This window comes from Diceros bicornis, chromosome 5 (genome assembly GCF_020826845.1).
Source record: "Diceros bicornis minor isolate mBicDic1 chromosome 5, mDicBic1.mat.cur, whole genome shotgun sequence".
In the NCBI taxonomy this organism is placed as follows: Eukaryota; Metazoa; Chordata; class Mammalia; order Perissodactyla; family Rhinocerotidae; genus Diceros; species Diceros bicornis.
This window is the reverse complement of record NC_080744.1, coordinates 79374867-79400496: the sequence shown is the minus strand read 5'-3', so window position 1 is coordinate 79400496 and position 25630 is coordinate 79374867. Positions and strand designations below refer to the sequence as shown.

The following is a 25630-nucleotide window of genomic DNA, read 5'->3' as shown; positions in this document are numbered from 1 at the left end:
AGTTGGGTGTTGAGTGTGGTGCTGTGAGTTCTCATCGTTTTCTCTGTCTTCTTCGTTGATATTTCAGAGGAAAAGGCTGTATCTGGCCTGCTTTGTAACATGGGAATCATTCTCCTTTTTATTTAACTTTATGGTGGATGGCCATGTTATATAAGGTTTAATTTTTATCTCTCGAATTCTGTCTCCACCTCAGATCTCTTCCCTGAGCTTCTGGGTCTGGCCACCTACCTGACCAGTGTGATTGGCTGTCTAGTGGACATTGTTCACCCAAAGTGAACTCCTGGTCTCCCCACACCTGCTCCTCCCGTTGTCCTGCTGCTGCATCTGCTGGTGGCTCCGTCCTTTCAGACCCTCAGGCCAAAGATCTTGGAGGCATCCTTGATTTCCTTCTTTGTCTCTCTGTCCATTGGCAAATACTATTGGGAATTAAGGGACTATTGGGGCTTTACCCTCGAGACATACCCAGAATGCAGCTGCTTCTCAGCACCTTCCCTGCTGTCCCCTGATTCAAGCCGCCACCATCTCTTGACAGGTTGTTGGAGCAGGCTCCCAACTGGCCCCCTGCTTCCACCTTTGACCCCAACCTACTGTTCTCAGCGTGGGATCCCCATCAAAGCATGAATCGAGTCACATCCCTTCCTGCTCAGTACCTTCCAGGGGTTCCCCATTCCTCGCTGTGTCCAAACCCGGTGCCCTGCAATGGCCCACAGCACCCTAATGACCTGCCCGCCCCCCTCCTGTCCCTCTGACTCACCTCCTACCCACCTCCTTACTTCTGCCGCCACAGTGACCCCTGCTCTGTTCACTGGAGCTCACGCTCTTGCCTTAGGGCCTTCGCAGGAGCTGTTCCCTCTGACAGAATGCTTTTCCCCCAGATGTCAGCACAGCTCACTCCCTCCCCTTGTTCAGATCTTTCCTCGGAAGTTACCTTCCCAATGAGGCTTGCCTTGACCACTCCATTTAAACGTCCCTCCCACTCCTATCCCTGCAGCCTGCTCTGTTTTCCTCACACTGCTCATCTCCGTCAGGCGTACTGCAGAATTATTCACTGGTTTGCTGTGGTCATTGGTTACTGTTTATTGTTTGCCCCCCCTACAGGAACAGGGGTTCTTGTCCGTTGTTTACTGCTCTGTCCGCAGTGCCTAGAACAGTGGGTGGCACATAATGGGTGCACAGTTAATCAACGGTGAAGAAAGGGAGGCGTATGTGAACAGGGGTTTAGTGCTGAAATAAAAACCTAGGAGATTTCATCTGACATGTCTAATGAGAAACATATTTAGTATTACCATATAGGTTTATTAATCAAGAATGATCCAGTTTCTCCAATTAATATAGCCACTAAGTTAAACCAGGGATTCTGTTGTTGTGTTTCTTCTTCTTCTTAGATTGCTAGTACAATATATATAAATAGCTTGAAGGACAATTGCTAAAAATACCGACTATGAAGCCAAGGGGACTGGACCCAATACCTTGGCACTGTGGGTTTTTAATCACTTCCCACCTCTCAACACACTTCCTTCCCTGCCCCGCCAAACCTCTGTTCGAGGGGGCTGTCCCTGGGGCCTGGCTCAGGGGCTCTGCAGCAGAGCTCGGAGCAGAACTGGCAAAGAACAGCTGCAGGCCGCCTCCATGTCCCCTCCCTCACAGGGAGAGGCAGAGGGCAGGGGAGAGGGGCAGTCAGACTCTTTTGAAGAACTCCTTTGTAAAGCAGGTTGTCTTCAAGGCAAAATTTAAAAATAAATAATAGAGTCAAATTTTTAAAATATATTTTTTACTATATATATATAAACATAAAACTTTTGAAATGAGAGCTCTTAGGAGAGAGGTCTTCTGGAATTTGAAATCCTCGACAGGTTTATTCATCTCAGGTTTTGCCCAGGCACATGCAGACCAGAGAGCTAACCCCTTCTGAGTGCTCGTTCCTGTGGATGCCCTCACGAGCCGGAGGAGGGGCTGTGTGAGATGCAGAACAGGCATCGAGAGCTGTTCACTGGTGGCATTAGTGTAATTACTGGGATGTGAGTGTTTTATTTTCACAGCTCTTTCACATGCCGCCTGAGAAGCTGGCCCATGCCTCTCTGCTTCCATAATCTTCTCCTTCGCCCTGCGATGTCTCTCTTGCTCTGTCCCTCACCTGTGCACGCTAGTCCAGCGAAGTGAGTCCTGTGTGAAATTGTAGGGTGTCCTTTCTCAGCTCTGCTGCCCTTCTGGGGACTGTGAACACACACATCATATCCCTCTTTCAGGATGATCTGAGCATCATTAGCACAGACTCAGCCTTTTCTTTGCTGTGTTCTGATTACCCCACTTGATTGCTACTGTCTGCTGTTTCAGGGTCACTGTTCAGTGACTATGCTACTTTGCTATTGAATGTAATACTAGAAACTTTTTAAAGTATTCACTGTTAAAATTCATTATAAACGTACCCCATAGCCAATCTAATTGTTTTTATGCTGCATCTCTTATCTACAGCTGGAAGGTGTGGTCTGCAGGTCAGGACTCAGGTGCGCCCCCTCCTGGTCTCCCTGCACTGTCTGGCTGGTGTCCTGCCACTCAGTCAGGAGCTGTTGGGTGGTTGAGTAGGGTGTGTCTTGATTATTCAAGACTTCAGGAAATCCTTTCTTAATTGTGAATTCCTAGAATTCCTTTAACGGATGTCAAAACTTTTCTTTCCAAAATTCTGAAGAAAGCCTTTAAGGTGGGTTTTCATGCTGACCCCGCAATTCTATTGAGCGGTTGTTCTTTCCTAGGAAATAAGGGCAGTGGGACCCTTGTTGAGGCAAGGACGGGTTGTCCTGGTCTTCTGCCTGTGGAAGGAAATGACGAGGGGACATTTTTTGGGGGAACTGACAAGTGCCTGTGAAAATGTTGAGTCATCAGCTTGTATCCATAATTTATTTCTTCATCTTCCATTCCTTACTTTTTAATGCATTCTGGCCCAAACAGCCCCATGCTTTGAAGAAATCCATCTTTAGAAAATAGATGATTTTGAGTTCACAGAAGTCTGTGGGGGTTGTTCTGAAAATGCCGGTATGGATTGCATAGCTACTGATGAAAGAGTGACAGGAAATAGGTTGAAAGTGGGAATTTTCACCTCCCCTGAAGGTGGACAGCTAGCCACAGAGGCCGTGCAGAGGAAACAAAAGGTGTAAATGCCTGCGCAGGGCGACTGAGGAGAGGGTGGTGGGGGTGGACGTCAGCGGGCGTCTCAGACTCGGCACGTCCACTCCGACCCGCTCCCTCTGAAGCCTTCCTACCCCAGCTGATGGCAACTCCACTCTTCTCAGGCTGTACACTTGGGGTCATCCTTGACTCTGTTCACACCCCACATCAACCCGTTAATGGGAATGTAAAGTCCATCAGAAGGTGACCCCTTGCCTCTTCCTTCCATGGTCATCTTTGTCTGGTGACTGCAGTACCTCCTCGCAGCTCCTCTAACATGGAGATCAGCGTGTCACTGCTCTCCTTAAGATCCTGCAGAGCTCCCGCCCCGTTTCCTTTTGCGTGATCTGCCTCAGCTGATCTCACGTCTCCTCTTCTCTGGTGCTAGCTCTTGCTCTTTCTTTCTCTCTTTCACTCTCTTGCTCCCCACCCTCCACCCCTACCCCCATAGCCTCTCAGGCCTCCTAGTGCTCCTGGTGGTCCTTCCACTACACCAGCATGCTCCCAGCACAGCACCTTGGCACTGGGCTGTCCCACTCCCCCTGCCCCCAGATGTTTCCATGGCTCCCTCTCTCACTTTTATGTCTTTCCTCAGATGCCAGCTTTTCAGTGAGGACCATCTTGACTGCTCTATTTGAAACTAGGCCTTCCCTGAAAATAGGATCTTGAAGAGAGATCTGTACTCCCATGTTCATTGCAGCGTTATTCACAATAGCTAAGAGGTGGAAACAACCTAAATGTCCATGAACAGATGAGTGGATAAAGAAAATGTAGTCTATCCATACAATGGAATATTATTCAGCCTTAAAAAGGAAGGAAATTCTGGCATATACTGTGACACGGATGAACCTTCAGGACATTATGCTACATGAAATAAGCCAGTCACAAAAAGACAAATCCTGTATGATTCCACATACATGAGGTACCTAGAGCAGTCACATTCACAGAGACAGAAGGTAGAATGGTGGTTGCCAGGGGCTGGGAGGAGAGGGTAATGGGCATTTTTTGTTCACTGGGTACACAGTTTCAGTTTTGGAAGAGGAAAAAGTTCTAGAGAGCTGTTGCACCACAGTGTGAATGTACTTAACACTACTAAACTGTAGACTTAAAAATGGTTAAGATGGTAAATTTTATATTATGTATTCTTTACCACAATAAAAAAACCCAAAACCTAGGCCTTCCCTTGTGCTTTGTTTTTCCCCTGGAGCACTCAACACTCTCTTAGGTGCTTAACTTACTTACTTAGGATGTCTCACCTCTAGAACATAAACCCCCCGAGGGCAGTTTGGTCACTGATAGTCTAAAACAGTGCTGGCCACTGATCAGGCACTTCATAAATATGTGTTGATTACACGAATGTGCCCCAAATCTCAGTGAAGCCACGCCTCAAGGACTGGGATGTGGACTCAGAGATGCTCCCGGTGACAGGTGTGTGTCCATTAAGCTGAGGCTTTGCATTTGAGTAGGAATGCTCTTGTGGAATAGGGATAGACAGGCAGGATCTAGAGGGAGTGCTGTTTGTTTTAAATTGGAGCAAATATTCACCATTTCTGAATGAATATTGTGAAAGTCTTGCTAGAATGAGAATTGCCTGTTCACCCCACGTGCCTTAAGCCGCGTCATGCACTTTCCCCAGTAATATCACAAGGTATGTACATCACAAAGGGTGTATGTCCCCCTCCTCCGTGGACAAGGTGGAGGAGACCTGGTTTTTGCAGAGGGAAAAATCCCACATTCTGTTTGCTTCTTGCTTCATGGTAATGCAGATCAGTGGTTTTCAAACTAGGTTCCGTGGAACCTGAGAGTTTTCCTATCCCTTTTCTAAGAGAGCACTTAAGCTTGTAGTGGCGTTACATTTTGATGTTCCACCTATAACAGTTTATTTGGCAGAGAGCTCTGTTGCATATGGCTTTAGGGTCCTTGGGGCCAGATATTCTAACCAGGTTTGTCACTTGGTCCTTTTACTGCTTAGTAGTTCAAAGCAAGTGGCCCCAGATTCTTTCTTTTGCCATTTTCAAAGGTCAGGGAGAGTGTATCTAAAACAAGGCAATGAATGGAAAACAGCTTTTCTTTAAGGTTCAGTACTTGAGGCTCAGACATCACACAAAAGGAAGTGTTTAAAGAGGGATTTAAAAAGAAAATCTCACTGCAGATGAAAAGAGGCTGACTTTTTAAAGAACCTGACAGATTCCAGAGAAAAGAGAATCCTTGGGTGAATAGCATTTATAAAACATTGGAGCTCACCATTTATGTAAAACTTCAGCAGTACGGAGGTCGGCAGTGGCTTAAATTGCCGAGAATTCACCAGTGAGTGGGTGCATGACCAAGTACAGTCATTAGAAAGGGAGGGCAGGTGTCTTAGTCAGTCCTGGCTGCTATGACAAAATACCACAGACTGGGGGCTTAAACAATAGACATTTATTTCTCACGGTTCTGGAGGCTGGAAGTCCATGATCAAGGTGCCAGCAGAGTCAGTTCCTGGTGAGGGCTCGCTTCCTGGCTTGCAGATCGCTGCCTTCTTTCTTTGTGCTTATATGATGGAGAGAGAGAGCTCTCTCTCCCTCTTCTTATAAGGGTGCTGATCCCATCATGAGGGCCCCACCCTCATGACCTCATCTAAACCTAATCACCCCCAAAGGCCCCACCTCCAAATACCATCACATGGGGGTTAGGGCTTCAGTGTATGAATTTTTGGGGTGACACACACAATTCAGTCTGTAGCAGCAGGGTGATAATTATGAAAGGGAAAGGGAGAATATGGGTTTTATTGCCTGAGTGTGACTGTCTAGGCTTGCTTTTGTCCTCATCTAACTTGAAAATGTTTCTGTTTCTCTCTCTTTTACAGCAGTAAGCAGGGACTTGTTAGATACTCCATATTTGTTGGTTCCAAGAGATCATAGTTTTATGGGGCCTGAAGCATGTGCAGTTTGAGGGACCCTTTATCACAAATAATGCAAAACTACAAGTGCAAACAAGCTAGGACCTCAGGCCCAACCCACAGGCCTGGGAGTGTAGGAGGCCCCGAAGCTTAAGCTTCATTCATTTCATGGTAAATCTGGTTGTCTCTTTTATTTATTTTTTCCTTTAAAATAATGATTGTCATTTTTTCTAATCTTAGCAGTAATATAGTTCACTGTAGAAAGTTTAGAAAATACAGACAGGCCAAAAACACTGCCCTAATATCGTGACTCTCAAATGATCACTGTTAACAGTTTAGTATGCATAAGGTATTTTGATTCCAGGATGTGCATATTTTCACATTTCAACACTTCCAGAGTCCGGATGGGTCTTCACAATCGATGGTGCGTCAGTGTTTGTTGGCAGCCTGCTTCTCTTGTGGCAGGTCTTGCCATTGTTGGCGTCTTAGATGTGCTGGAATAAGGGGTTTGTCATCACACGTATGCTAAAGTCTGTGAGCCTCCCTCCAGGTTGACGGTGATGGAGGACCAGAATCAGCGGTGCAGGGGGATGGAGGGGGAACAGTGCCCCACTGCTTACTGTCGTGTGCCTGTGGACGGATGACCCCTGCTCCCTCCCGTCCCATGACACAGAGATTAGAGTGCCTTACCTCAGGGGGTTATTAGGGGATTGACTGAGCTCTGTCAGGCATTAGCATTGTGCTTGTGGTTGGCGATTTACTGGCACAGGTCAGTTCTGATGATCATTCAGAAGAGGCCTGTGAGGTTCCAGGCGAGGGACAGTGTAAAAAACCTCTGACACTCTGGGCAGAAGGAGGCTGCTTTGGGGTACCCGTGACAAAATGAGCCCATCTCCCCACCTCTGCAGGAAGCCTACCTGACACACTTGAGCATATTTTATAAATACTTAAATATTTGTCTACATGTCATTTTTAGTGTCTGCATACACATCCACTGTATCTTCCTGGTTTATTTAACAAATTCCAATTTACCAAACAATCATTTGGCATTTTGGTTGTTTCTCTTTTTATCTGCAAGGTGACTTAGCACTGTACATCCTTGTATCAAAGTCTTTGCACAACTTTAGGAGAATCTCATTATGATAAATCACCAGATTAGAAGAACCTCTCCGGCAAAGGGATATATTTATATGTTTTCAAGGCTTTCTAAGGGTGTAATGTCACAGTGCTTCCATCACCGAGGGGGCGGGGGAAGACGCCAGAGCTTCCAATTCAATAGATGAAAAATATTAATGCATTATTATTTTACTTAGCATGTCCTGAGTTGCTCATGACTGTTTTCCCCTCCTCTTTATGGCAAGTTTGTTTTTTAAGATTCAAGCATTTCTTCCACTTAGGTAAATGTTCTTAACCTAGCTTTAGACAGAAAAGATCAGGGAGTGATCCTAAGAATAAGCATATTTGCACCACGCAGAATTTAGATGCCTAAACTTTGAAATATTTGCATTTCTTCTTCACAGCATTTTTAAAGAACTGGAACATCACAGATCTAGTTACAGTCTCTTTTGTACCCTCTCCCAGCTTGTCTGTTCCCTTCATAACCAAAGAGAACATTCCTTTTTTACTTCATTTCTATGTCTGCAGAATCAAGATGTAGTCCTCGCGTGTGTATTTAAAAAAAGAAATCATACAAATGGTATTAACTGAGCATGTCATTCCAAAATTTGCTTTTAGCATTTTCTGTTGTTTTCCACATCCATCCGGTTGTATAGACTCATTGGCCTCCTTTTCAGAATTCCCTGATCAGAATATATCCTGGTGGTCTGTGTTGTGCCATGATGACCATTTAGCTTCTTTCTGGTGCTCTGACTTTACAACACGGCCAGAGGGAATGTCCTCTCTTGTGTCCCTGTGCTTAGGTACAGGCATGTTGGCAGAGCCCGTACCTGGAAGTAGGGTTCCTGGGTCAGGAGAATGGGCACCTTAACCTCACTAAAATTGCCAAATTGTTCTTCCATTTGTTTAGATCATTTGTACTCCTGATAGAGGCCAAGAAGAGTTACTTTTTTTCCACTTCTGCTCCAGGTTTTGGGGGGCCCAACATTTATAGTTCTTTTAACAGAAAGAATACAAAATTGTGAATACAAATTTAGTCATGAAAGTGGGTATTTATTTAGAATTAGAAAATAAATCACAACAAATTACAAACTTTAAAAATGCTTTAAAATATACCAAATATATCATACAACCCAGAAAAATAACATTGGAAAAAATTAAAGAATTGCACGACACACCTCTGTAATACTTTTTTTCTACATTATGTTGTCACGCTCTTGGATTGCCTATTCATATGACAGTGATTTTGTAATTTCGTTTTCTCTAGATTCTCAAAAGATATTTAGTTGTTTTCTCTAGCTTGACTGATTTAAATAATTTTATTTTTATTTTTTATTATTGAGATATTATTCACATGATTCACCATTTTAAGGTATTTTTCATTGGTTTTGAAGATATTCAGTGTTATGCAATCATCACTACTGTCTAATTTCAGAACATTTGCATAACCTCAAAAAGAAATCTCATGCCTATTAGCAATCACCCCCAATTTCCCCATCCACCCAGCCACTGGCAACCACTAATCTACTATGGTTCCTATGGTTTTGCCTATTCTGGACATTTCAAATAATCAGAATCATACAATATGTGCCTTTTGCGTCTGGCTTCTGTTACTTAGTATAATGTTTTTAAGGTTCATCCATATTATAGGATGTAACATACTGCCTTCCTTTTAATTGCACATGATATTCCATTATATGTATAATACCACATTTTGTTTAACCTTTTCTCAGCTCATGAACATTTGAGTTGTTTCCACTTTTAGGCTATTATGAATAATTCATTATTGTGACTAATACTGCTATGAACATTGTGTACAAGATTTTGTGTGAACATATCTTTTCAGTTCTCTTAGGTATATGCCTAGGAGTAGAATTGCTGAGTTATATGGTAATTCTATGTTTACAGTTTGAGGAACTTCCAAACTGTTTTTCAAAACTGTTGTACCATTTTGCATTCCCACCAGAAAGGTATGAGAGTTGCATTTTCTCCATATCCTCTCCGACGCTTGTTTTATTTTATTTTTTTAAATAGCCATCCTAGTAGGTGTGAAGTGGTATCTCATTGTGGTTTTGATTTGCATTTCCCTAATGATTAATGATATTGAGCATCTTTTCATGTGCTTATTGGCCATTTGTATATCTTCTTTGGAAAAATTTCTATTCACATCCTTTGCCAATTTTGTAATCGGGTTATTTTGTCTTCTTATTGGTGAGTTGTAGGAGTTCATTATGTATTTTGGATACTAGACCCTTTTCAGATATATATGATTTGTAAATATATCCTCCAATTCTATGGGTTGTCTTTTTGCTTCCTAAATAGGATCCTTTGATGCACAAAAGTTTTAAATTTTGATGAGGTCCAGTTTATTTTTTTGTTTGGTTGTATGTGCTTTTGGTGTCCTATCCAAGAATCTGTTGCTTATGCAGATTTATACCTGTGTTTTCTTCTAGGAATTTATTGTTGTAGCTCTTACATTTAGGCCTTTGGTCTTTTTTGAGTTATTTTTTGTGTATGGTATAATATAGGGGTCTAACATCATTCCTTTGCATGTGGATATCTAGTCCTAGCACCATTTTTTGAAAATATTATTCTTTCTCCATTGAATGGTCTTGGCACCCTTGTTGAAAATCAACTAGCCATAGATCTATGGGTTTATTTCTGTACTCTCAGTTCTATTCCATTGATCTATTTAGCTATCCTTATGCCAGTACCACACTATCTTGATTACTGTAGCATTGTAGTAAGCTTTGAAGTCAGAAAGTGTGAGTCTTCCAACTCTATAGTTCTTTTTCAAGATTGTTTTGGCTAGTCTGGGTCCCTAGCATTTTCATATGAATCGTAAGATTAGTTTGTCAATTTTTGCAAAATATCTAGCTGGGATTTTGATACAGATTGCATTGAATCTGTGCATGAACATGGGCTATGTTTCTATTTATTTAAGTCTTCTTGAATTTCTTTCAATAATATTTTATAGTTTTCAGTGTACAAGTCTTGAATTTCCTTCATTAAATTTATCCTGAATATTTTATTTTTTGCTACTATTGTTAATGGAATTTTCTTAATTTCATTTTCAAATTGTTCGTCATTAATGTGTAGAAATACAACTGACTTTTGTTTATTGAACTTTTTTTTGTGAGGGAGATCAGCCCTGAGCTAACATCCGTGCTAATCCTCCTCTTTTTTTTTTTGCTGAGGAAGACCGGCTCTGAGCTAACATCTATTGCCAATCCTCCTCCTTTTTTTCCCCAAAGCCCCCCAGTAGATAGTTGTACGTCATAGTTGCACATCCTTCTACTTGCTGTATGTGGGATGCGGCCTCAGCATGGCCGGAGAAGCAGTGCATCAGTGCGCGCCTGGGATCCGAACCCGGGCCGCCAGTAGCGGAGCGAGCGCACTTAACTGCTAAGCCACTGGGCTGGCCCTGTTTATTGAACTTGTGTTCTGTAACCTTGCTGAACTTGTTTATTAGCTTTAATAGATTTTTGTTGTATGTGTGTGTAGATTCTTTAGGGTTTTCTACATATAAGCTCATGTCATATGACAACAGAGATAGTTTTACTTCTTCTTTTCCAAACTGGATGCATTTTATATAATTTTCTTGCCTGGAACTTCCTTTACTCTGGCTAGAACCTGCAGTACAATATTGAATAGAAGTGGTGAGGGTGGACATCTTTGTCTTTTTCCCGATTTTAGGGGGAAGCATTCAGTCTTTTATCCTTAAGTATGATATTGTTACTTTACAAAGGGCACGATCTGCTCTCCGTGAGACAAAAGCCAGTTGTCAAGAGGCAAGATGGTGGCAGAGAAAGGGCAGTTTATTACATCTTGCTAGCAAGGGGGAAGATGGCTGACTAATGTCCGAAAGAACCATCTCACAGAACAAAGACTACAGGCCAGTTATATAGAAGGCTGGTCTCCAGGTTGGGGAGGCATCTGGTCTCAGGGTAGGGGCATCCATCTGATCTCCAGGTGGAGGCAGACATCTATTCTCAGGGTGCGGGCATCCATCTGGTCTTAGTTCCTAACAGTCTTTTGTTTTACTTGATACAGAGACTAGAGCAACACCCTCTACCCTGGTCTTTCAGTTGTCATTGATGATGGCTATCAGCATAGACTCTCTGCCCAAAGGGTTATCACATTCCTAAGGAACTCAAAAGAACAAAGTTATCAACTTATAGCAGCTGGGAGGGGCCATGAAGTCCAGAGTTAGTCAGAGGTCAAAGTTACAATATTGTTTCTTTTCTACAATATGGCTTTCCTTATGTCACCTTGTCTTGAGCCAGTATCATTATGTGTTGGTGTTTCATAGATCCTTTATCAGTTTGAGGAATTTCCTTTCTTTTTCTAGTTTGTTGAGTGTTTTTATCTTGAAAGGTTGTTGAAATTTTTCAAATGTTTTTTCTGCATCTATTGATCGTGTAGGTTTTGTGCTTTATTAATATAGTGTATTATACTGATTGATTTTCATATGTTAGACCAACCTTATATTTCTAAGATAAATCCCACTTAGTTATGGTGAATAACCCTTTCATATACTATTGGATTCAATTTGCTAATATTTTGTTGAGGATTTTACATCTATTCACAAGGGATATTGATCTGAAGTTTTCTTCTGATATCTTTGTCTGGCTTAGGTATCAGGGTTATACTGGCCTCATAGAATGAATTAGAAGTGTTCCCTCCTCTACTATTTTTGGAAGAGTTTGAGAAAGACTATTGTTAATTTTTTCTTTAAAGATTTTGTAGAATTCGCTAGTGAAGCCATCTGGTCCTGGGCTTTTCTTGTTGGAAGTTTTTTGATTCGTGACTGTCTTAGTCAGTTTGGGCTGCTATAACAAATACCATAGACTGGGTGACTTAAACAACAAACATCTATTTCTCACAGTTATGGAGGTTGAGAAGTCCAAGATCAAGGTGCCAACCAAATCAATCCTTTGGTTTGATTTAGGTTTAGTTTACTCTTTTTTGTCTAGTTTCTTATGGTGGAAGGTTAGATTATTGACTTATTTTTTCTTTTGTAGTGTAAGAGTTTACGGTATAAATTTTTGTCTGAGCATTGTTTTCATTCAGAAAGATTAAACTGTGGTATGAAGGATTGTTTTGGTATATTGTGTTTACTTTTTCATTTATGTCAAAGTGTTTTCTAATTTACCTTGTAATTTCTTTTACCCATTGGTTACTTAGGAGTGTGTTGTTTAATTTGCATATATTTGGGAGTTTTCCAAATTTCCTTCTGTTATTTTTTTCTAAATTTATTGTGGTCAGAGAACATACTTTGCATGATTTGAATCGTCTAAAATTTATGGAGACTTGTTTTATGCTTCAACATATGTTCTATCCTGGAGAATGTTCCATGTGCACTTGAGAAGAATGTGTATTCTGCTGTTATTGGGTTGGGTGTTGTATAAACGTCTAAGTTAAGTTGGTTTATAGTGCTGTTCAAATATTCTTTTTACTTGCTCATATTCTATCTAGTTGTTCTATCAATTATTGATAGAACAATAGAGATACTGAGATATTGAAGTCTCCAACTATCATTGTTGAATCGTCTATTTCTTCCTTCAATTCTGTTAGTATTTGCTTCATATATTTTTAGGCTCTGTTGTTAGGTATATGTATATTTATAATTCTTATATATTCTTGATGGATTTATCTCTCTTTGGCTTTTGCCAGTTTGATTATGCTGTGTCTAGGTGAGGACCCATTTGAGTTTATTCTACTTGAGCTTCTTGGATATGCAGATTTATGCTTTTCATCAAATTTGGAATGTTTTTGGCCATTATTTCTTCAAATATTCTTTGTGCCCATTATCTCTCTCCTGTGCTTCTGAGACCCCCATTATCTATATGTTAAGCACCTCTTTTCCTGTGTTGGGCCATACTTTCTTGTTTCTTTGCATGCCTTATATTTTTTCATTGAAAAGTGGGCATTTTGCATATTACTATGTCCTAATTCTGAAAATCATGTTATCCCCTCCCACCAGGATTTGTTTTTGTTGCTACCTGTAGTTCTTTGTTTTGTAACTTTTCTGAACTAATTTTGTGAAGTCTTTATTCTTTGTTGTGTGTGGCCACTGAAGTCTGTTCTATTAGCTTAGTGGTCTGCTAATGATTAGATAGAAGTTTCTTTAAATGCCTGGAACCAAAAAGTCTCCCAGTCTTTGCCAAGGGGCTCTGTGTGCATGGTGGAGCATGCCTTCAATAATCAGCCAGGCGATTGACAGCTCTGACTTATCCTTCTCGTGTAGAGCCTCAAGGTTAGCCAGAAATGAAAGCTAGTGTCTTCTCAGGTGTTTCTTGAGCATGCACACAGCTCTATGCATGTGTGTGGACTTCTAGATTCCCAGGAATATTTTGGAACTTTTCAAAGCTTTTATGGGCACCTCATTACCCAGCCTTTTGTTCTAAGCTTTCCAGTTAGTGTATTGTTTGTCCAGCCTGTTATATATATCCCAGGCAGTAGAGAATAAAAAATTCACCTGGAAATGTTTTCAACAAACATTCCTGGGTGGTAGCTTTAGTCCTGGGAGAGTTCCTAGTCGGATGAAATAAAACTAAGCCTTTTTTCTGGTCTTCCAGGGAGCCACAGACAGGTCATAAGAAATAATGGCATTTCTTTGTAGAAGAGGTCCATTCTGCTCCCTCTGATACTATGATTGTGGGCTGTTATTTACAAGGCTGGGGAGTGGGGAATGGGACTGGAGTGAAAAAAAAACTCCACAGAGCTTACTTTTCTTACTGAGATTCAGCCGTTTTTCTTGAATAAACATTCCCTGTGTTGCTACAAGCCTTTGATAATTCTCAGAGTTCCTAAAAAGTTGATTATGACAGTTTTTGCAGTTTTTTCATTGCTTTTATTGAGGGGCAGAATTTTGCATCTCCTTAATTTGGTATTTTCATTGACATCACTCCTAAAAGTTTTTTTTTTTTTCTAATAATCTAAAAAGTTTAATTAAATATTACTGTAAAGTTTAGAAATTTACATGAAATTTCTTTCATGTATGCATGGTAAAATTTCAGGTCATTTCAAGTTTTCTTGTCCAGGACTAATCTTAAAACGCTTTCTTGTCCTTCTAGTGGTAGGTGCTGTGTGACCTGCTTTATAGTGGTTTGACCTCTGGTCCTGCACCTGCATTGCACTACATCTGGTGAGCTGGCACAGTGGGCACAGAAGTATCTCGGTATGCTAATCCTCTTGGGGAAGGGTAGCAACAATCTAATTATAGCAAAGTGACTGCGAATCACATCGATATATCCCAAACCAATTTAATTTCCTCTTCATTAGATTCTCAAAAGCCCAGGAACACTTAATTTTACAAATTCCGCAAAATCATATGACTATCTGAACACTGTGGGAAACCAGGGCCTTTTGAGGGTCCCACATAAGTGAGAGGGTCTTGAAGCTTACATTTCATTAGCTTCACAGTAAATCTGCTTCAGGGTATTTATCATTGTGTTGGCTTGTACTTCTCGAATTTAATGAGTTTGAGAGTATTTTCATGTTATTTGCCATTGGGATTTCTTCTTCATTAAATTACCTGTTCATATCCCTTGTTAATTTGCCTATTGGGATTTTTGCCTTTTTTTTTAATCAATTTATAGAGTCTCTATATATTGTAGATGCATTTTAAATGACATATTACAAATATCTTCTCGTAGACCCTTGACTGTCACTTGCTGAAAGTTTTAAATTTTAATATAGTTAAATCTATAAATATTTTCTTAATGATTTTTGTCTTATTTAAGAAATATTTCCATACTCTCATATTATAAAGAAATTCTCCTGACTTCTTCTAAAAGTTAAAAAATTTTTCATGTTCATCTGTAATCTATGTGTTTACTTTTCCCTGTGGTATGAGGTAGATTTTTTTTTTTTTTTTTGGTGAGGAAGATTAGCCCTGAGCTAACATCTGTTGCCAATCCTCCTCTTTTTGCTGATGAAGGTCAGCCCTGGGCTAACATCTCTGCCCGTTTTCCTCTACTTTATATATGGGATGCCTGCCACAGCATGGCTTGATAAGCGGTGCGTTATGTCCGCACCCAGGATCCAAACCTGCAAACCCCGGGCTGCCGAAGAAGAGCGTATGAACTTAACCACTATGCCACAGGGCCAGGCCCTAGATTATTTATTTATTTATTTTTTATTAATGGCCAGTTGTCCCAGGATTCTTGGACTGTATTTATAGGCCTGTTTTTTGGTTTTATTTATTTATTTGGTTTAGTTATTATAGCTTTATAGTAAGTCTAGGTTTTTCTTAGGGCAATTTTTTTATATTTCTTTAATTAAAATAATCTCTACTTAAATCTTTTCTCTTCCATATGAACTTTTTAATCAGTGTGTCAAGTTCTGTGAGAAGCTGTTAGGATTTTGTTTGTATGTGTATTTTATTTATAGATATATTAGAGAAGAACTGACATAATTTTATTTTATTTTATTATTATTTTTTAAAATTTTTTGTTTATTGCAGTAACGTTGGTTTATAACACTGTATAAATTTCAGGTGTACATCATTATACTTCTATTTCTGCATAGATTACATCATGTTCGCCACCCAAATACTAATTACAACCCGTCCCCACACACATGTGCCGAATTATCCCATTCGCCCCCCACCCTCCCCCCTTCCCCTCTGGTAACCATCAATCCAATCTCTGTCTCTATGTGTTTGTTTGTTGTTGTTATTATCTACTACTTAATGAGGGAAATCATACAGTATTTCACCTTCTCCCTCTGACTTATTTCACTTTGCCTAATACTCTCAATGTCCATCCACATTGTCACAAATGGCTGGATTTCATCGTTTCTTATGGCTAAGTAGTATTCCGTTGTGTATATATACCACATCTTCTTTATCCATTCGTCCCTTGATGAGCACTTAAGTTGCTTTTAAGTCTTGGCTATTGTGAATAATGCTGCAATGAACATAGGGGTGCATGTATCTTTAGGCATTGGTGTTTTCAAGTTCTTTGGAAAAATACCCAGGAGTGGACTAGCTGGATCATATGGTAGTTCTATCCTTAACTTTTTGAGGAATCTCCATACTGTTTTTCATAGTGGCTGCACCAGTTTGCACTCCCACCAGCAGTGTATGAGAGTTCCCTCCTCTCCACATCCTCTCCAACACATGTTGTTTCCTGTCTTGTTAATTATAGCCATTCTGACGGGCGTGAGGTGATATCTCATTGTAGTTTTCATTTGCATTTCCCTGATAGTTAATGATTTTGAACATCTTTTCATGTGTCTGTTGGCCATCTGTATATCTTTGGAGAAATGTCTGTTCGGGTCTTCTGCCCATTTTTTAATTGGGTTGTTAGTTTTTTTGTTGTTGAGATGCATGAGTTCTTTATATATTTTGGAGATTAAGCCCTTATCAGATGTATGGTTTGCAAATATCTTCTCCCAATTGTTAGGTTGTCTTTTCGTTTTGTTGATGGTTTCCTTTGGTGTGCAGAAGCTTTTTAGTTTAATGTAGTCCCATTTGTTTATTTTTTCTATTGTTTCTCTTGCCGGGTCAGACATGGTGCTTGAAAATATGTTGCTAAGACCGATGTCAAAGAGCATACTGCCTATGTTTTCTTCTAGAAGTTTCATAGTTTCAGGTCTTACATTCAAGTCTTTAATCCATTTTGAGTTAATTTTTGTGTATGGTGTAAGGTAAGGGTCTACTTTCATTTTTTTGCACGTGGCTATCCAGCTTTCCCAACACCATTTGTTGAAGAGACATTCTTTTCTCCATTGAGTGTTCTTGGCTCCTTTGTCAAAGATCAGCTGACTGCAAATGTGTAGGTTTATTTCTGGGCTTTCGATTTTATTCCATTGATCTGTGTGTCTGTTTTTGTGCCAGTACCATGCTGTTTTGGTTACTATAGCTTTGTAGTATATTTTGAAATCAGGGAGTGTGATACCTCCAGCTTTGTTCTTTTTTCTCAGGATTCCTTTAGCTATTTGGGGTCTTTTGTTGTTCCATATAAATTTTAGGATTCTTTGTTCTATTTCTGTGAAAAATGTTGTTGGAACTTTGATAGGGATTGCATTGAATCTATAGATTGCTTTAGGAAGTATGGCCATCTTAACTATGCTAATTCTTCCAATCCAAGAGCACGGAATATCTTTCCATTTCTTTGTGTCTTCTTCAATTTCTTTCAGCAATAGTTTTCGGTATACAGCTCTTTCACCTCTTTGGTTAAGTTTATTCCTCGGTATTTTATTCTTTTTGTTGCAATTGTAAATGGGATTGTATTCTTAATTTCTCTTTCTGCTACTTTGTTGTTAGTGTATAGAAATGCAACTGATTTTTGTATGTTGATTTTGTATCCTGCAACTTTACCGTATTCGTTTATTACTTCTAAAAGTTTTTTGGTGGATTCTTTAGGGTTTTCTGTATATAAAATCATGTCACCTGCAAATAGTGAGAGTTTCACTTCTTCCTTTCCAATTTGGATCCCTTTTATTTCTTTTTCTTGCCTGATTGCTCTGGCTAGGACTTCCAGTAGTATGTCAAATAGGAGCGGTGAGAGTGGGCATCCTTGTCTGGTCCCTGTTCTTAGAGGGATAGCTTTCAGTTTTTCACCATTGAGGATGATATTAGCTGTGGGTTTGCCATATATGGCCTTTATTATGTTGAGGTACTTTCCTTCTATACCCATTTTATTCAGAGTTGTTATCATAAATGGATGCTGTATCTTGTCAAATGCTTTCTCTACATCTGTTGAGATGATCATGTAATTTTTATTCTTCATTTTATTAATGTGGTGTATCACGTTGATTTATTTGCGAATGTTGAACCATCCCTGCATACCTGGAATAAATCCCACTTGATCATGGTGTATAATCTTTTTAGCGTATTGTTGTATGCGATTTGCTAGTATTTTGTTGAGTATTTTTGCATCGATGTTCATCAGTGATATTGGCCTGTAATTTTCTTTTTTTGTGTTGTCCTTGTCTGGTTTTGGTATCAGGGTAGTGTCGGCTTTGTAGATGAGTTAGGGAGCTTTCCCACCTCCTCAATTTTTTGGAAGAGTTTGAGAGGTGTAGGTATTAAGTCTTCTTTGAATGTTGGTAGAATTCACCAGGGAAGCCGTCTGGTCCTGGACTTTTATTTTTAGGGGAGGTTTTTGATTACTTTTTCAATCTCTTTACTGGTGATTGGTCTATTCAAATTCTCTACTTCTTGATCCAGTTTTGGAGGTTGTATGATTCTAAGAATTTATCCATTTCTTCCAGATTGTTGAATTGGTTGGCATATAGCTTTTCATAGTATTCTCTTATAATCTTTGGTATTTCTGTGGTGTCTGTTGTAATTTCTCCTCTTTCATTTCTGATTTTATTTATTTGTGCCTTCTCTCTTTTTTTTTTGATGAGTCTAGCTAAAGGTTTGTCAATTTTATCTTTTCAAAGAACCAGCTCTTGGTTTTATTAATTTTTTCTATTGTGTTTTTAGTCTCTATTTCATTTATTTCTGCTCTGATTTTTATTATTTCCCTTCTTCTACTGATTTTGGGCTTTGTTTGTTCTTCTTTTTCCAGTCCCTTAGGTGCATTGTTAGATTGTTTATTTTAGATTTTTCTTGTTTGTTGAGATAGGCCTGTATTGCTATAAACTTCCCTCTTAGAACTGCTTTTGCTGTATCCCATAAATTCTGGCATGTCGTATTTTCATTTTCATTTGTCTCCAGGTATTTTTTGATTTCTCCTTTGATTTCTTCATTGACCCAATCGTTGTTCAGTAGCATTTTGTTTAATCTCCACGTATTTGTGGCTTTTCTGATTTTCTTCCTCTAATTGATTTCTAGTTTCATACCGTTGTGGTCAGAAAAGATGTTTGGTATTATTTCAATCTTAAATTTATGGAGACTTGTTTTGTGGCTTAACATGTGATCAATCCTGGAGAATGTTCCATGTGCATTTGAAAAGAACGTGTATTCTTTGGTTTTTGGATGGAATGCTCTGTATATATCTACTAGGTCCATCTGTTCTAGTGTGTCATTTAAGGCCAATGTTTCCTTATTGATCTTCTGTTTGGATGATCTATCTGTTGGTGTAAGTGGACTGTTAAAGTCCTCTACTATTATTGTGTTACTGTCTATTTCTCTTTTTATGTCTGTTAATAATTGCCCTATATATTTAGGTGCACCTACATTGGGTGCATAGATATTTACAAGTGTTATGTCCTCTTGTTGGATTGTTTCCTTGATTATTATATAATGCTCTTCTTTGTCCCTTTTTCTAGTTTTTGTTTTAAAGTCTATTTTGTCTGATACGAGTACTGCTACCCCAGCTTTCTTTTCATTGCCATTTGCGTGGAGTATCTTTTTCCATTCCTTCACTTTCAGTTTGTGAGTGTCTTTAGGTCTGAAGTGTGTCTCTTGTATGCAGCATATATATGGGTCTTGTTGTTTTATCCAGTCAGCCACCCTCTGCCTCTTAATTGGAGCATTTAGTTCATTGACGTTTAAAGTAGCTATTGATAAGTATATACTTACTGCCATTTTTTAACTTTTTTTTCCCACATTGTCTTAGTAGTACTTCTCTGTTCCTTTCTCCTTCTATACAGAATTGATTGTCTCTTTAGTTTGACCGCTGTCTGAAAGCTCTCCTCTTTAACTCCCCTCCTCCCTCATTTTATGTTTTTGGTATCATATCTAACCTCTTTTTTGTGCATTTGTATCCAATACCCTCTTCTCATGGAAAGATAATTTATCCTACTTGTGGTCTTCTTTTTTCCCCTTAAATCAGTCCTTTTAACATTTCTTGTAGCAGTGGTTTCTTGGTGACAAACTCCTTTGATTTTTGCTTGTCTGGGAAAGTTTTGATCTCTCCTTCCATTTTGAATGATAACCTTGCTGGGTAGAGTATTCTTGGCTGTAAGTTTTTTCCTTTTAGCCCTTTAAATATATCGTGCCACTCTCTTCTAGCCTGTAAAGTTTCTGCTGAGAAGTCAGCTGATAGCCTTATGGGGTTTCCTTTGTATATAACTTGTCTTTCTCTTGCGGCTTTTAGGATTCTCTCTTTATCTTTAATTCTGGACATTTTGATTATGATGTGTTTTGGTGTGGGCCTCTTTGGGTTTCTCTTGTTTGGGGCTCTCTGTGTTTCCTGTACCTGGATTTCTGTTTCCTTCCTTAGCTTAGGGAAGTTTTCATCTATTATATCTTGAAATAGAGTCTCTGCTTCTTTGTCTCACTCTTCTCCTTCCGGGACACCTATAACACGGATGTTAGTGTGCTTGCTGTTGTCCCAGAGATCCCTTAGACTGTCCTCACTCTTTTTAATTCTTTTCTCTTTTATCTGTTCAGCTTGGGTAATTTCTTCTGGTCTTTCGTCCAGCTCACAGATCCGTTCTTCTGTATCCTCTACTCTGCCTTTGAATCCCTCTCGTTTCCAGTATTGTATTCTTCATTTCTGATTGGTTCTTTTTTATATCTTCCATTTCTTTGTTGACATTCTCACTGAGTTCATCTATTCTTCTCCCCAGATCAGTGAGCATCCTTAACACTCTTTGGTTAAACTCTCTGTCGGGTAGGTTGCTCATTTCTGTTTCACTTACGTCCTTTTCTGGGGTTTTGTCCTGTTCCCTTACTCGGAATGTACTCCTTTGCCTCCTCATTTTGCCTCTTTCCCTGTGCTTGTGTCTACATATTAGGTACTTCAGCTACATCTTCTGTTCTTGGATAGGTGACCTTATATAAGTGATGCCTTAGGAGGCCTACAGTGTGCTTCCCTCTGTTCTCAATGTTCCAGGGGTGACCCCTCTGTGGGCTACGTGTGTCCTTCTGTTGTGGCCTGTTTGCTCTCCCTGTACGTGCCCATGGAGGCTGAGTTATGCTCCTGGCCAGCTGTTGTAATGCTCAGCTGCTTGTAGTTGTTGTGGGCCCTTCAGTCTCTTTATCAGGTGTGGGGAGCCCCAGCACAGTTGGCTGCAATTTCTAATACCACATTTGTGTTTCAGTATTTGTTTTAAGTGAGCAGGCCCCCAGCATAGCAGGTTGTTAGGCTTAGGGGCTTACAAATGCTATAAGCCTTCCAGCCTTTAGGTCTCTTGTCAGCTCTCTGAGGATTGCAGCTGGGTGGGGCTGGCCTCAGGCACCGGAGCACCCAATTGTTTCAGGCTTTGGAACGTGAGGCAAACCCCCATGTGGGTCTTTGAGAAGCACAAATCTTCTGCAGCTGATCAACCCTGCCGGCCACAGGTCCACACACACAGTCAACACAGTCCTGCACTGTGTGTGCGCCCTGACCTCCTGAAGTGGACCCAGTCTCTCCACGGCGGGAGCCCCACACACTCCACCATGGCCCCACTCTCTGCACCCACTCCTTGTGCATGCCCTGCCCCACTGAGGTGGGCCCAGTTGCCAGGCTGCAAAGAATCCAGTCACCAATCTATGCAGGCCCACAAGTTGCCTGAGGGCTTGTTGTTGGGTGGGGCCCGTGCCTAGGCTGGGCTGCCCACCCTGGCTGAGCTGGATTAAATCTGTGCTCTAGTGGTGAGGCAGACCCTGGGCTAGCAGGACTGAGGGAGAACTCCAATGCTGTCTGTGTCAGCACGCCCACACCAGGCCACAACAATTGCCGCTGCCAATGTCCCAGTCCCTGGAGAGGTCTCACCTCTCACTGTGATGCACTCAGAGCCTATCAGGTGAGTCTCTTTTCACCAAAGCCCTGTTCACCTTTCTTTCTGGTGATTTTAGGTTGCTTTCTGAAACGGGTGAGTTTGTGCGTGGGCCCTGTAAGAGCTGGTTTTAATTTCTTTGTGAACCAGCTTTTCTGGGGGTATTCCCCAATGTTTTAGTAGCAGGCAAAGTCAGATATTATCCCACTTGTCTCGATTGTGCTGGGTCTACAAAATGCCCACATTGGGTGTGCTCCCCGGCTCAGGGTCCGCTCCTCCAGGGTGGGCTGTGTACCTGTGGGTTGCTCCCGGGCAGCCGTGAGGTGCTGCGGCTTGTGAAGGCGCCGTTTTTCCTCTCCAGAAGGGAGGTTCTGCCTCTTCCACCTCAGTTAGTATTGTCATTTTTTGCAGGAGTTCCTCTCATCCAGTTTTCATTTCTGTCTCAGGGGTAATTTTTCCACGAGTAGTTGTAAATTGGCTGTGTCCACGGGAGGAGGTGAGTTCAGAGTCTGCTTACGCCGCCATCTTGACTTCTCCACATAATTTTAGTATTAAACGTTTCCATCCATAGATATTTATTCAAGAATACATTTTTAATATATTCTGGTACAGTTATATATCTATAGGGTTCTTATGTATTTGTTTTCGTTTTATTTCTAGGTACCTGGTTGTATTTAGTTCTAGTTCTAAAAATTGTTTTTTGTTGATATTATTGAAATATAGGAAAGATATACATTTTTGTAAGTGTTTTTCCTATAATCTTGCTGAACTCTTATTAGGCCTTGTAGTTTGTATAATTTTTGAATTTTATATTTAGATAATCTTTCTCTCTCAGTAAATAATGGTAATGTCTCTTTCTTTCTAATCCCTGTGACTCTTTCTTACCGTTTCTCTTTCTTATTCCTTGTCTTTCCTGGGAACGCTTTTATATAGTCAGCATTAAGTGTGCTGCTCGCGTCAGGATCTGCGAGGTTCTCTTTGTAAGTTGACATGAGTTTTCAGGGAAGCAGGGGAAACACTGTTGTTGAATTATTAGTAGGTTCATTAATTTTGACTTTAATTGAACTTTTTGTCATTTAAAATAACTTAATTCTACATAAACTAAAAATATTATTTTAACAGTGTGTAGTATGTTTGACAGCATGTTAAAAATTATCATTGCCTTTTATTTCCCATCAGGAAGTTCTAACCCTATATTAATATTTTCAACACTTGAAGTCATAACTTAAAGTTAGATCATAGAATTTCAGCATCCTTCCTCCCTACTCCCCAGGACCTTTAAAGTATCTCTCTTGGTCCTTAGAGTTCCAGAGAACACACTTTGACAACCTGATCTAGAACACACTTCTCCTCTCCTTTTATGTAGATGGTGATTGTGAGTTGCTATCTAGCATGTGGAAATTGTAGAATAATAACTAGAACCAAAATATGTTAGACCAAGATGTTCCCACTACACTGGTGCGAACCTAATAATAAATCTAAATACTGACAGGTAGTAAGTAATCAGTGCATTCTTAACATTTGCTGATGTTTTACTCATATGACTCTTAGTCCTCACAACAACTTTGCAATCTGAGCATTATTTCCCCCATTTTACAGGTGATAAAATAAACAGTTTGAGAAATTAAGTTACATGCAATAACTGTGGGTCTGATGTAGCTTTCTTGAGATGCTTTTTCCTGCCTGAGAATTTTAGCTTCCCATGCCCATCCAAAAATTCACAAACTATAGAAAATTCAAACCAGTAGTGGAAGTAAAGTATTGTACCAGATGGCTAGGGTGCTTTAACAGGTTGGGCTTGCTACTTGATTGTAAAAACGTTAAGTTTGAAATCCTGAGTTTTCGATTCTATGATGAAGTTAGTGCAAGAAAAGGGCTAGATAATTTAAACAACTGTTTTTAGAGTTGAAAGAGGAGATTGATATGTTTAGTGTCCATCAGAAGAATTTTGTTGTAGACTCTCTAGCTTAGCTTTATTGCATGATGTGAGACAAGACATGACCAAGATTAGAAACTAGTTTTCTAGTCGTTGACCTAAGTCAAAAATGTCAAGATTGCATTGATACTCCATGCTAGGTATCGACACTAAATAAACAAATCTCTATATTTTCTTTTAACTTTTCCCAGCAATTTGGGAATACTCAAGAAAAGTAGAAGGAAAATATGGAAATGTATTTAGTGCAGTCAGACAGCTGGTGTGGGAAACTTTTTGAATTTACTTTGCTCTTCCTTCAAATCAAAGACTACTTGGATTTAAAGGGCTCTGGAAGGCCTTTTGGGTCTTCCTTCTGGGGGATCTTAGGGTTCGCAGAATTGGAACTTAAAATTTTAGGGAGCAAAATAGTTGATGATTTGTTTCAGAAAGTGCGGGTACTCAGACTCAACAGACCCAGACATGTTCACTGAGGAGGCAGGATGGACAACACTTGACTGTACTCATTTTCCATGGTTAAACTTGAACTCAATGGAATCTTTGAATTTTTAAGTACTGTAGAGCTATTTAGAGGAAGTGATGTCATAATTTCAAGAGAATTAAAATATTTTGTTGAGTACAATATGCTTTAACATTTGTTATGATGATCTTTGGAGGAAAAACCCAGGATGTGTCTAAATCATCAGCTGTCTACCCTTTTGGCATGGTGTAGTTGGGAGAACTATGCCATCATGGCCTCTGATTGTGCAGCTGAGTGAAGAGTCCCAGAATGTGCACATGTTCCTGGCTTTGCAGGCTGTATCAGGCAATGGCAGGTCCACATGGAGTGATGACATAAGTTCTTTTTCACAGAACTGCAGACACTGATGGAGAGCTACCATTTAGGCTGCACATGGGATATCCAGACAGATGCAAGGTTCTCTATGTAAAATACTAATGCCTCATTAACTGGATCAGTATTGATACCAATAATTGGCACTGGGCAGCACTTATATAACTTTATAGAATAAAATTGGTTAAACTATTTTTTAACTTCTTTTGTATCCCTGTGAAATATCCACACACAAAACCAAAGAAACAATGAAATGTCAGGCAGCCCTTGTATGTGGACTTCTATTGTGTTGCTGACTGCCAGTTAAGGTTCTGCCCCCATGATGTCTCCTCACACAAGGGTAAGGTCTCATAATAGCAATTCACTAATTATCCTTGACAGTTCTTAGCTCTGTAAGGTGTAATCTATATTGTGTTGCTTTTTGGTATTTCTGTAAACACCCAGTGAGCGTATTATCTTAAACCAGGGACCCCCTCTCAGATGCCTATGGGGCCAGGCGGGTAGCTACGGAGGCGAGTAAGCAGAGGGCAGTCGGTGCTGCCTCTGCTGCAACTGGTGATTCAACACTTCTGCCAGTTTGTCAGAAGCCAGAATTTTTTGTCATTTTCAATTTTTATTTTATTGAAGTGAAATTTGCTTAACATAAAATTAACCATTTTACAGTGAACAATTCATTGGCATTTAGTGCATTCACATTATTGTGTAACCACCACTGCTATTTAGTTCCCGAACATTTTCATCACCCTGAAAGGAAACTCCATATCCATTTAGCAGTTTCTCCCCATTCCCCCATCCCTGGCCAATGGAAACCACCAGTCTGCTGTCTGTCCCTGTTTACCTACTCTGAGTATTTCAAATAATTGGAGCACTATGTGGTTCTTTTTTTTTTTTTAATTAATTTTCCCCCCAAAGCCCCAGTAGATAGTTGTGTGTCATAGCTGCACATCCTTCTAGTTGCTGTATGTGGGACACGGCCTCAGCACGGCCAGAGAAGCGGTGCGTCGGTGTGCGCCCGGGATCCGAACCCCGGCCGCCAGCAGCGGAGCATGCATGCTTAACCGCTAAGCCACGGGGCCGGCCGTATGTGGTTCTTAATTTA

At 40.2% G+C, this 25630-nt stretch overlaps 1 protein-coding gene across 3 annotated transcripts in view; it reads left to right on the top strand.

Annotated features, from left to right (window-relative positions):
• ENTREP2 (endosomal transmembrane epsin interactor 2) overlaps nt 1-25630 on the top strand; it is a 443554-nt gene that overhangs the window by 82282 nt on the left and 335642 nt on the right. Inside the window, exon 1 of one of the 3 annotated variants that reach the window (XM_058542295.1) lies at nt 21617-21793. The exons of the other annotated variants lie outside the window; for them this stretch is intronic. The gene's annotated coding sequence lies outside the window, so the exon portion shown is untranslated. Of the gene's footprint in view, nt 1-21616; nt 21794-25630 lie in introns of those variants that run through there. 3 annotated transcript variants of the gene reach the window in all.